The sequence below is a fragment of the Hemiscyllium ocellatum genome, chromosome 3 (assembly GCF_020745735.1).
Source record: "Hemiscyllium ocellatum isolate sHemOce1 chromosome 3, sHemOce1.pat.X.cur, whole genome shotgun sequence".
In the NCBI taxonomy this organism is placed as follows: Eukaryota; Metazoa; Chordata; class Chondrichthyes; order Orectolobiformes; family Hemiscylliidae; genus Hemiscyllium; species Hemiscyllium ocellatum.
The window spans coordinates 144313351-144325118 of NC_083403.1; positions in this window are offsets into that span (position 1 = coordinate 144313351).

The following is an 11768-nucleotide window of genomic DNA, read 5'->3' on the forward strand; positions in this document are numbered from 1 at the left end:
GAGAATGTGCAAACACCACACAGACAGTCGCCCAAGGCTGGAACAGAATCTGGGACCCTGGTGCTGGGAGGCAGCAGTGCTAACCACTGAGCCACCATGCCACCCCAAAGCTTCACCAGATTGTCACCTCATTTTTAGGTATGCCTAGTGTTACTCCTGGCATGCTCTCCTGTGCACTTAATTGTCCATTTGTGCATCTCTGTGTCTGATTTCATTGTTTTACTCTAAGATAGATAATCTGAAGGCAGCTTTCTTCTGAAAATGCAAAACTTCTAGAAAGCTGTAAGTCAAGCAGTAGTTACATATTTGAGTGACTGTTTTCAGTCATTTTGATGGTATCTGATGTTTAGTTCAGACTGCTTCCTTATTGAAGGTTTAATGAACATGACTCACCTGGTCAGGTTACCTGCTCTGACTATCTTAAATCTGTGTTTTTTTTTATTTAAATCAATTTTAGTCCATAAAAATGCACCAGATGAGATTAAAATAAGATGATGGAAGTCAAAAAATTGATGGTCTATTTTCACAATGATCACCACATCCCATGTCCACATTGAAAACTGTTGTGTTAAAAGATGTTTTAAAAATAACAAGGTCAGTCAGCCTTTCTGGAATAATAATCTACTCCATTACATGTCACCGAGGAGGAAATCCCTGAAGAGTTAATGGAAAATGCTTTGTACTGTACTGAGTTTATGACTGTGAGTGTAAACATTGAGTGTCATTTGCTTGTTTTTACTTTAGGGTATTCAAGGATTGTTTTTGGTTCAGGGAGCCTACAGCCTGGACATTTTGGACCGTTATGAGACCTAACTGGGGCAGAACACAATATTGATTCCCCTCAAAAGGAGTTTTGAACAGTTCAGGTAATAATTCACCTCAGTAGGGAGTTAGTTTAAATAACTTCTCGACCAGGGCTAGTTTACTGGAAAACTGCTGAGTATTAAAAGATTGGGAAAGCCTAAGCTGTTAGTTTTTTGAGTGTTCGTGTAAAAAGACTTCACTGTTCACAGGAAAGAGCTGTAAAGAATCAGTTGAATCTAACTTAAATATTTGAGAGAGGAAAGCAATCTCTCTGGACATGATATTGTTGGCGAATTTACAAAAAAATATTACTTTGCTGTTGTTTTAAGATCCTTCAAACTTTGTTCTATACTTAGCTAACTTGATTTGTCTTATTTTATCACTTTCCCTCTGTAGTAAGCTTCTGTTTTATTGTGAAAAAAACAATCTGCAGCCTCAGAAGTAAAATAATTTGTAAAAATGGGTGGTCAGGCAAGGCTTCAATTTGGGGATTTGACTTATCCAGTTGTCATATTAGCTGTCATCACAACCTTATAGAAATGTGTTACTCTGTATCTATAATAGTCAGTGTTGAGGGTGAGACCACCTGCTCAGAGATTGTCATGCTATGGCCAATTTTATTCTTGTTTCACAAAATGCTTTTCCAATTTTCTTCTACCTCGAACCTTGCTTCACCACGGACCACAACTGATCAGGACTCTTCATTTGTAATTCTCCGATTAAACAGAGTTCCAACATGGAATTGTACCTGAGGTTGGGGAAGAAATAATTGAATGCTAATAATTTTGTCCTATCTGTTCATCAGCTGAAGATAATTCCTCTTTACTCAAATACAGTTCCCCTGCATGAGTCACACTTTAGTATCTTGTCCAATAGGCATTATACACGTGCGTATATTGACAATACCTGGGTGTCAGCCATATTATTGTTGAAGCATTACAATCAAGATTCTGATTTGTTGTTCTTGTCCTGAGTGGAGGTGCACTGAATTGAATTCCAGCAGCAGAGTGGCTCAGTGATTAGCACTGCTGCCTCACAGTGCCAGGATCCTGTATTCAATTCCACCCTCGGGCGACAGTCTGTGTGAAGCTTGCATGTTCTCCCTGTTTATGTGTGGATTTCCTCCCACAGTCCAAAGATGTGCAGATTGGGTGGATTGGTCATGCTAAATTATCCCTCGTGTCCAGGGATGTGCAGGCTAGGTGGATTAACTATGGAAAATGCAGGGATACAGGGATAGGGTGAGAGTGTGGATCTGGATTGGATGCTCTTTGCCAGGGTTCTGTGGACTCAATGGGCTGAATGGCCTGCATTCACACTATAGGGATTCTAGGATTCTACGAAATACTGTGTTCCTACAAAAACTCTATATCAACACAGTATTCGATCAGTTCATTTGAATGAGATTAGTTCTTTAAAATTAACTTTGTTTGACAATACTAACTCAGGAGTTGAATATATAGAATGACATTGTGTAAGGCTGCATGATTGGGTATCAGACAGGTTGGAAATGAGTCATCTCATACTCCACTGCCAGAATCACAACAAACCCTGTTCCTTATCCTCCCTGTGCTTACTGACTTGCAGTGACTCCTGGTCAAGGAATGTCTTGGTTTTAAAAGTCTCTTCCGACTTAGAAATACTTCCAAGATGTCTGTAATTTTCTCCAACACCACAACCCACTGAGATATCTGTGCTGCTTTAACTGAGACCTGGGTATCCTATTTTTAATTCTGTCAGTTTTGGTGGCTGAGCCCGCATCTGTTTTGGAATACCATCCCAGCATCCCTATATCCCCATTCCTCACTGTTCTTGAGTTCATTAAAACTTATCACTTTGTTCAAACTTTTTGTTATTTGGAACAAGTAACTCTTATGCATCTTGGTGCCATATTTTATTTGATAATTATCCTGTGCAGCATCTTGCGATGTTTCATTATGTTAAAGATGCTGCATAAGTATCTACATTTTTTTAAAAATCAAGACATAGCTGACGTTTCTGCAGGAGATGAAGCAGAGAAACAATTGGACAACAGTATTGAAGACATTAAAAGTTATAGTTTGCTACAAATACTTAAACTGATGCTGAAACTATCATTGCATGAACAACCAACCAGCTAATTCATAAAAAAAGCTATCGAATGTCCTCAAATGAATTGGATTACCTTCTGTTTAGCAAATAGCAGAGCGATATGCCTTATGCAAGAAAATAATTAAACATAATCAGTTCAAGCCACTTTGTCATCAGTCAAGACTGAGATAACCAAATTGCTCCCCTGCTTTACATTTTTCTGCAATCATTAAAATTGGCTTTGTTTTGGGTGTACGTTTGCTTGCTGAGCTGGAAGGTTCATTTTCAGATGTTTTGTCACCATACTAAGTAACATTTTCAGTGAGCCTCTGAATGAAGCACTGGTGATGTAGCCCGCTTTCTATTTATATGTTTGAGTTTCCTTTGATCAGTGATTTCATTTACTGTGATGACATCATTTCCTATGGTAATGTCACTTCCTGTTCTTTTTCTCAGGGGGTGGTAAATTGGATCCAAGTCAATGTGTTTGTTGGTAGAGTTCTGGTTGGAATGCCATCCTCGTGCGTGACTCTATTTAGCCTGTCCTAGGATGGATGTGCTGCCCCAGCCAAAGTGGTGTCCTTCCTCATCTGTGTGTAAGGATCCTAATGAAAGTGGGTCATGTTATTTTGTGGCTAGTTGATGTTCATATATCAACAACCCAAGGAAACACAAACATATAAATAGAAAGTGGGCTACATAACCAGTGCTTCATTCAGAGGGTCACTGAAGATGTTATCTAATATGGTGACAAAACATCTGAAAACGAACCTTTCAGCTCAGTGAGCAAATCTACATCCAGAACCTCAACCTGAGCTTCACATCTTCTCAAACCAGATTTTGCTAATGACCCTCCAGACTGAGAACTAGGAGTAGGAATGGAGCTACACAGTCACTGGATCCTGCTGCTTCACTCAATACAATCATGGCTGACTTTCTGCCTTAACTCCACTTCTCTGCTCACTCCCCGTGTTCTTCCATTCCCTGAGACATCAACAGTCTCTATATCTAGCTTAAAATATACTCAATGATGGAATATCCACAAGCCACTGAGGTAGACAATTCCAAAGATTCATAATCCTTTGAGCTAAAATACTTTTCTTTATATCAGTGCCAATTTGATAACCCCTTGTACTGAAACTGTGTGCAATGTTCTAAACAATCACTTAGTGTCAGGCCTGGCAAGCCTGTCCAGAATCTTAAACTGTTCAATGAGAACACATCTCATCCATCTAAACTCCAGCAAATAAAAACCCAAATAAGAAACAACTTGGATATGGAAAATTTAATGCGTCAGGAGATTAAAGACATCTTTAAGTAAAAGCAAGATATACCATTGAAAAAGTAAACTTTGTGAGGAAAAACCAAGCTTTAAATGATTATAATTCAATGAGGAGTAAAAGAATCCCTTTGTTCTATAGTTGAAACAAAGCTTATTAAAGTATCAGTAATTGCATTAGGAATATAAGCACTTTCACCTTTATTGGGCACAGGCAATCACTGATGCATGCTGAGCAGAATTGAGATTTTCTTGTCTGCAGAGTAATAATCTGCATTCAACACATTACAATTCAGAAACAGAGGCACTAGTTACAGTGTGAACCTGGGCATAAATGTCTCTTGTTGATGACAGTTGCAGTTGTGATTCTGATGTGATTTAAGGAGAAGTGAAGCAATGAAAGCTAATGAGGTACTGGTATTAATAGATGATGTGCAATGGTTCATTGAACGTAAAATGTTAATTAGCAACTAACTTGTATCTTTCATGACTACTATTCCAATTAGTTCTTTGCTCTGAAAGAACCACTAGCTTTCAACAGCAAAGCTGGTTATTCCTTTAAACTAACAAATAAAGAGAAATACAAACTACTCAGCAAATGAACTTGCAAATCCAGAGTTAAATAACGATAGCTTTCTGTTCCAGACCAGGCCAAGGAGAAACTGAACTGAAATTGCCACAGATTCAAACTGGACCCTTCACACTATTAAATTAGAATGTGGTATGTGTATTAACGTATCCAGACAGGAAGAATTACATCTCTGCAAATTGACATGCAGACCCTTTAAAAGTTCACAAAGTGTTTTCTGACACACGGGTTCAGAGTTTTCCCAGCAGTGTGGTCCTTCTTGGCAGGATGCACCTTCCTCCACCTCACTACTGCTGGAATGAATCTGCTCAAAATTCACAGTTTGACCTGATTTATACGTTTTGGATAAACATCCCAATGAGCAAACATTCATCAAAGTCCTGCAACTGCTGGAAATCTTACAAAACAGAAAAGGCTGGAAATGCTTAAGTGATCTGGCGGAATCTGTAGAGAGAGAAGCAGACTAAACGTTCCAGTTCAATGGTCCTCAAGCCTACCTTGTAAACAAATTGGAAATGGTTTAAAATGACTATACTGGAACACCCAGCATTACGTCTCTGCTGAACTCCCTGGGGGAACCTGCACAGCAATAACAAACGCAGTTTGAGTACTCTTACATTGTTTTAAGGAGCAGCTCACCATGAAGTTGTTATTGATATCCCAGTATTTATTAAAGAGCTGGGAAAACAACAGGTTTGTACCTCTCCAATCTCATACAAAATTATACCTGAACAGGTTCACATGGGATATCTTGAGAATGGACTAACCTCCAAACAGACTTTGTAAACATTTAAACTACATGTGGATAAGGGAAAACAAGAATACATTGTCTGGGCAAGCACATAGCACTGATGGATACTGTTCTGAGATTACGTAATTGCTTTGTTCCATTTCTGTCAACAACTGCATTCTGGTCTCCCTGATGATTCATGATTCAACCACATTTCATGGCAACATGAGTTCAGGCTCACATTTTTAATTCTTCTCAAAGGAGAAAACCACCCACACAACCAGAGAGTTATTGACACACACACACACCTCCCCATCATTGCATTCAGCCCCCATTTTCTCAAACTGACGAAGGTACACTCATTAATGTTACTGGAACCGCAGCCTGCAGAGAGAGTCCGATGAGGACAGCTGTCAGCTATGAGTTTAGTGCATCAGGCTCCTTATTCTATTCTTTTTGATCCAATTGTAATTGTGAACACTGCTCCTTATCACTCCATTCTAACCACTAGCTTCCCTTTAACTGCTTCATTTAAGATGAAACATAGAGGAAGAAAATATACTCAATCTTTCTGCTGTCAGACTTTTCAGCCTATCATCTCTCATCTAATCAATCACTCTCTTCTGGTCAATTGTCAGGTTTTGCGAAATAGAAATGTTCTGCGGAAGGGTAGGGAGCAAATGAGAGGAGAGTAACGCACACTGTGTGAATGTGAAGGTGGGCAGAAAGACAGTGCTGGCTAAAGGCTCGGGAGTTTCACCTCCTCACTCTAGAAGTTTCAAATCCAAGATCTCAGCCGTTCTGTTCCAAAAGGAAAGATGCTGCCTGAAAGACACTCCACCCACTGTTAACTGTAAATGCAGAAGCCATGTTACAGAGGTGGTGCTTCTATATGTTTAATTGCAATTCCAGCATTAGCAGAGATGCTGGGCAGGTTATGACAATTCCTTGCTGGCAGGTTTGCAGGCAGGAGATTTTGAAAAATTCCCCAGTGGTCTGTGTGCTTGCCCCTGACCTGTCTGTCAATTTGTGTGGGGGTGGGTGGAGCTTACATTGAGGTCCGTATTGAGATGTAAATTGGTCAATTCCTGTCAGTGTACGGGATACTTTAACAGGAATCTAAGAGATGACTTATTACTTGCCATGGGCACTATTTTTGCAATTTCCCTTCGGATGCAGAAACAGAGCGAAATGAGGCAGAGGTGGTAAGGAAGGTAGGCTGCTTAGAGATGAAGGAAGGGAAGGGATTTAGAATTCTTTTGGGGTGCTGTGGGCAGAACAATGGCTCAGTGTTTAGCACTACTGCCTCACAGTACCAGGGGCCTGGGATCAATTCCAGACTCAGGTGGCTGTCTGTGTGGAGTTTGCACATCCTCCCCGTGTCTGAGTGGATTTCCTCCAATTGCTCCAGTTTTTTTTTCTCACAGTCCAAAGATATGCAGGTTAGGTGGATTGGCCATGAGAAATGCAGGATTACAGGGATGGGGTAGGAGAGGTGGGCTACTCTTCAGAGGGTCGGTGTGAACTTGATGGGCTGAATAGCCTGCTTCCATACTGCAAGGATTGTACGAATCTTTAGGTATACCTCTCCTACCATCACCTAGTCAGAAGCAGTTGGTTTGGCAGCTGGGTTTCATTAAAAATGTGGTCTGAGAACTCAACCATCAACTGGTCTTTGAGGTTCAGAACAGGACATGGTCAGCACTGTTACCAGATTGTCAAGTTGACCATATCTGTGGATTTCTATACCAGTACATCCTTCTGGATTGGAACTGGTGACGTCATCACGTAGCTCAATTTGCAATCCATTGTTGCTCCTGTTGCTCTGAGAGACTCTGTACTCCATCACAAGGAGTCAGCAATCCCACAAGGAGAGCTAACTTTAAACAAGAGAAGTCATGGGCCAGAGAATCTAGGTTCTGAAAAAATGGTCCCATTGCCTGGACCATCCTGGGTTATGCGATGGCATTGACTGATTCATGGCAATCATCTGAAACCTCAACAACGTGGCCATAACAATGGTAATGTTTTGGTGATGACCTCAGGAAGAGGAATAAAGGAGGTGGCATCCATCACATCTACTGCTTGGACATGTGTCTATCAACAGCTCATCAATCTCTAGCTACCCTGAGTAAGTTTACTGAACAATGTTGCTCAACACATACCCACATGTAAATATTTATCTTTTGCATTACCATAGTGCCGAGGGATGCCTTTGTCACATGGCCCCCTTGCAGTGGCTGCAGCAAGTTCGGTGAAAGAGTTTCTTAGGGGACCCCATTGAGAAGATTGGGCTGCTGCAGACTGCAAGGGATTGGCGTGTCTGAGCTAGCTGTTTCAGAGTCAAAAGTCAAGTGATTGGCAGAGTGGCAAAGGACACTGAGAAAGAGAGCAAGAGGTTTGTGTACCAAGCAACTCCTGCCACCCCTGGGGTATGCTTCTGAAATCCAAATAGTCTGCTGGAGCCCAGACTGTTAGAACATAGAAAAAATACAGCGCAATTCAGCCCTTTGGCCCTCGATGTTGCTCCGACCCAAGCCCACCTAACCTACAGTAGCCCACTATCCTCCATATGCAATGTTGTAAGAACTTGCCTGCTCCTTTGAGCATTGCCATCATCATGGCAACAAGCAGAGACCTCGTGGTCTCAGACCGAGACACTCACAAAGTGGAAGCTGAGAGACCAGTCACCAGGTATTATATGGGGAGGTAATGGTCCATTGACTTTATCACTTGACTGTTAATCCAGAGACCCAGGTTTGGATCCCACCATGGCAGGTAATGGAATTTGAATTTAATAAAAATCTGGAATTAGGAATCTAATGATGACCATGAAACAATTGTCAGGAAAAACACATCTGGTTCATTAATGTTCTTAGGGAAGGAAACTTCCATCTTCATGTAGTCTGGCCTACATGTGACTCCAGACCCACAGCAATGTGACTGCCTCCGAATTAGGGATGGGTAATAAATTCTGGTCTAGCCAGCAATGCCCTCAGCCTGTGAATGAATTAAAAACAAGATATTGTGGTTCCTTTGCAAGTGTTCTCAGAGAGTTAGCACCCTTCTGTGCTGGCAAGGCGAGATAAAGCTTTGTATTCCATTTTATCTCTCCACCCTGGAGGCTCCCTGCCTCTATTCCTGCTGAAGGGCTTTTGCCCAAAATGTCGATTTCCCTGCTCCTCAGATGCTGCCTGACCGGCTGTGCTTTTCCAGCACCGCTCTAATCTAGACTCTGGTTTCCAGCATCTGCAGTCCTCACTTCTGCCGAAGTAAAGCCTTGTATCAGGTGGAGCTGGAGCCCGCCATGCTGATTGGCCTCAGCTGAAGCATGTGAATCTGAAATGATCTGGGCCCTCAGATTTTCGCAGGGTGATATAACCAACATCTTTTCTCCCAGGCCTGGCTGTTACCCAGTCCCTTGGTGCTTATGACCTCATTATATCGGCTGGCATTGAGACATCGTGTTCATCAAGGGATCCATCCCAATACAAAGATTTGTCTTGAGCAGAAAACAATTAGATAAGGAACAAAGTAAAAGAAAACTCCAGCCAGATCATTACTGAGCTGCAGAATTTTATATTTGGTCAGTACATTCATTCCTTGTCAAGATTTTTAAACAGAAAAATCTTGTGATTAGTCGGTAAGTCATGTGTTTTGTTGGCAGGTATAACCAGGATACTGTGGCTCAACACTTTAACTCTCCCTCCCACTCCACCGAGAACATGCAGGTCCTTGGACTCCTCCATCGCCAGAACATAACAACACGACGGTTGGAGGAGGAGCGCCTCATCTTCCGCCTGGGAACTCTCCAACCACAAGGGATGAACTCAGTTTTCTCCAGTTTCCTCATTTCCCCTCCCCCCACCTTGTCTCAGTCGATTCCCTCGAACTCAGCACTGCCCTCCTAACCTGCAATTTTCTTTCTGACCTCTCCGCCCCCACCCCACTCCGGCCTATCACCCTCACCTTGACCTCCTTCCACCTATCACATCTCCATCGCCCCTCCCCCAAGTCCCTCCTCCCTACCTTTTATCTTAGCCTGCCTGGCATCCTCTCCTCATTCCTGAAGAAAAGCTTATGCCCGAAACGTCGAATTTCCTGTTCCTTGGATGCTGCCTGACCTGCTGTGCTTTAACCAGCAACACATTTTCAGCTCTGATCTCCAGCATCTGCAGACCTCACTTTTTACTGTGGTTATCCCTTTCTTTTCAAGTTCATGCATGAGGAATGGTCATTTAAGTGAAAATATTGTAGAATAACCAACCACAGACCCTATATGTGTACACATATAGATGTATTTATTTACATCTTTGAGAAAGAAGGTGGAAAAACGGTGGTGTTAAAGATAATTAAATTGACATGGCAGAATAGTTGGTAGTTCAATGATGTAAACAGCACCCACAATCCACAGGGAATAGTTACATTCCAAAAGATCTTTGTTCTAAAACCACAAATAACTCTGCCTGAGATGGCTTCGTCATGGGAGCAAAGTCTTTTTGTCTTTGTCAATTAGCTTTAAATTTAGTGACAGTGTCTCCAATCCACTCGGCAGAAAACAAAGTCACTTCCAAATGACAACTCAGTCATTAGATTCTGATGAAGTTGAGACAGACTGGCATCATGTGGGCCACATCCAGCATTACAGCCTTTACTGGAATGAAGTTATCACTAAATGCTGGTCATGCCAGTGACACCTACCTCCAGGAAATGTTTTCCTGTTAATTATTATTGAGGATATTTTTATATTTGGTCAATTTCAATCCTTTGCTGCAATAAGCCAATTAGTAATCTGCATCCTCCAGAATCCAGCTGCTTATCAGGAATACCAGGTTGAGTGAATTTGTGTTGGATATTTTTCAAGTACTGAGCTCTGCACAGTGGGTATATATAAATCCACCAGGAATTGCACATTGCTGCATACAATCTCTTCTTAAAAGATGAATGTGGCTTCACAAAGACAGATTGCTAAGACCTCACTTTATTTTCAAATGCAGCCATGGAAAAACCTTTAGGGACAAAACGTATTGTCTTCAAATTCAAAAAATAAATTCAGTACCATTTTATCGTAAAAATAGACTATCTTTCCCCACTCTACCGTTGGATGGTCATGTACAGTTTATTAATCATGTATTAATTTATTTCTGTGGACAAAATAGGTTAGGGATATCGATGCTAAAAATATCAAAGTATACTCATTCTAATTGGTGAAATTTTTACCCCACGACAGGATTTTGGAGGGATCAAAATCAAGCAGTTTAAACTTAGCTAGCCCTTTTTTATTATTAATTTAGGGGATGCTGGCTTCACTCTGGGCCAGCTTTTGCGTTCCTCCCTATTTGCCCTGGAGAAAGTAATGGTGAGCTACATTCTTGAATTGGTCTATTTGGTGTTGGGACCCCCAGAATGCTGTCAAGAAGGGAATTCTAAGGATCTTGACCAAGTGAAGGAACAGCGATATATTTCCAAGTCAGAATGGTGAGTGGCTTGGAGGGGAACTTGCAAGTGTTGGTCTTCCCATGTATTTGATGCCCTTTTCTTTCTACATGAAATTGCTGTGTATTTGGAAGGTGTTATCAAAGGAACTTTGGTGAATTTCTGCTGTGCATCTTGTAGATGGTGCGCACTGCTGCTACTGAGTGTTGATGGTGGAGGGAGTGGATGTGGTGCCTATCCTGGACGGTGTGGAAATTCTTGATATATAACCAAATGTTTGATATATTTCATTAAATGTAAACTCCTCTATATCTCTTTACATTTTGGAATTCTATCATTGAGAACCATTTTTATTTTTGATCCTTGCACCGGCCATTGTTTTCGGAGTTGTGCTGCTCTTGGTATAGATAATGCCATTTGACATTTTGCATGATGAATTAAACCCATTTTTAATGCAATACTAGAAAAGCATTGAGTGCCACATTTATTTCTTTTATTCATTTACAGTGCAAGGGAGTCACTGCCTGAGCCAGCATTTGTTGGCATTGCTGTGGGTCTGGAGTCACCTGTAGGTGAGAATGGTAGTTTCCTTCACTAAAAGACATTAATGAATAAGATTGGTTTTTCCTGACAATTCACGATCATTGTTAGACTCTTAATTCAAGATTTCTTTTTTTGAACCACATTCAAATCCCAGCATCTGCCGTGGTGGGATTCGAACCTGGATCCCCAGGTCATTACCCAGGTCCGTAGTGGGAGTCAAACCTGGATCCCTAGAATATTAACTTGGTCTCTTGATTAACAAAGCTGAAAATGTGTTGCTGGAAAAGCGCAGCGGGTCAGGCAGCATCCAAGGAACA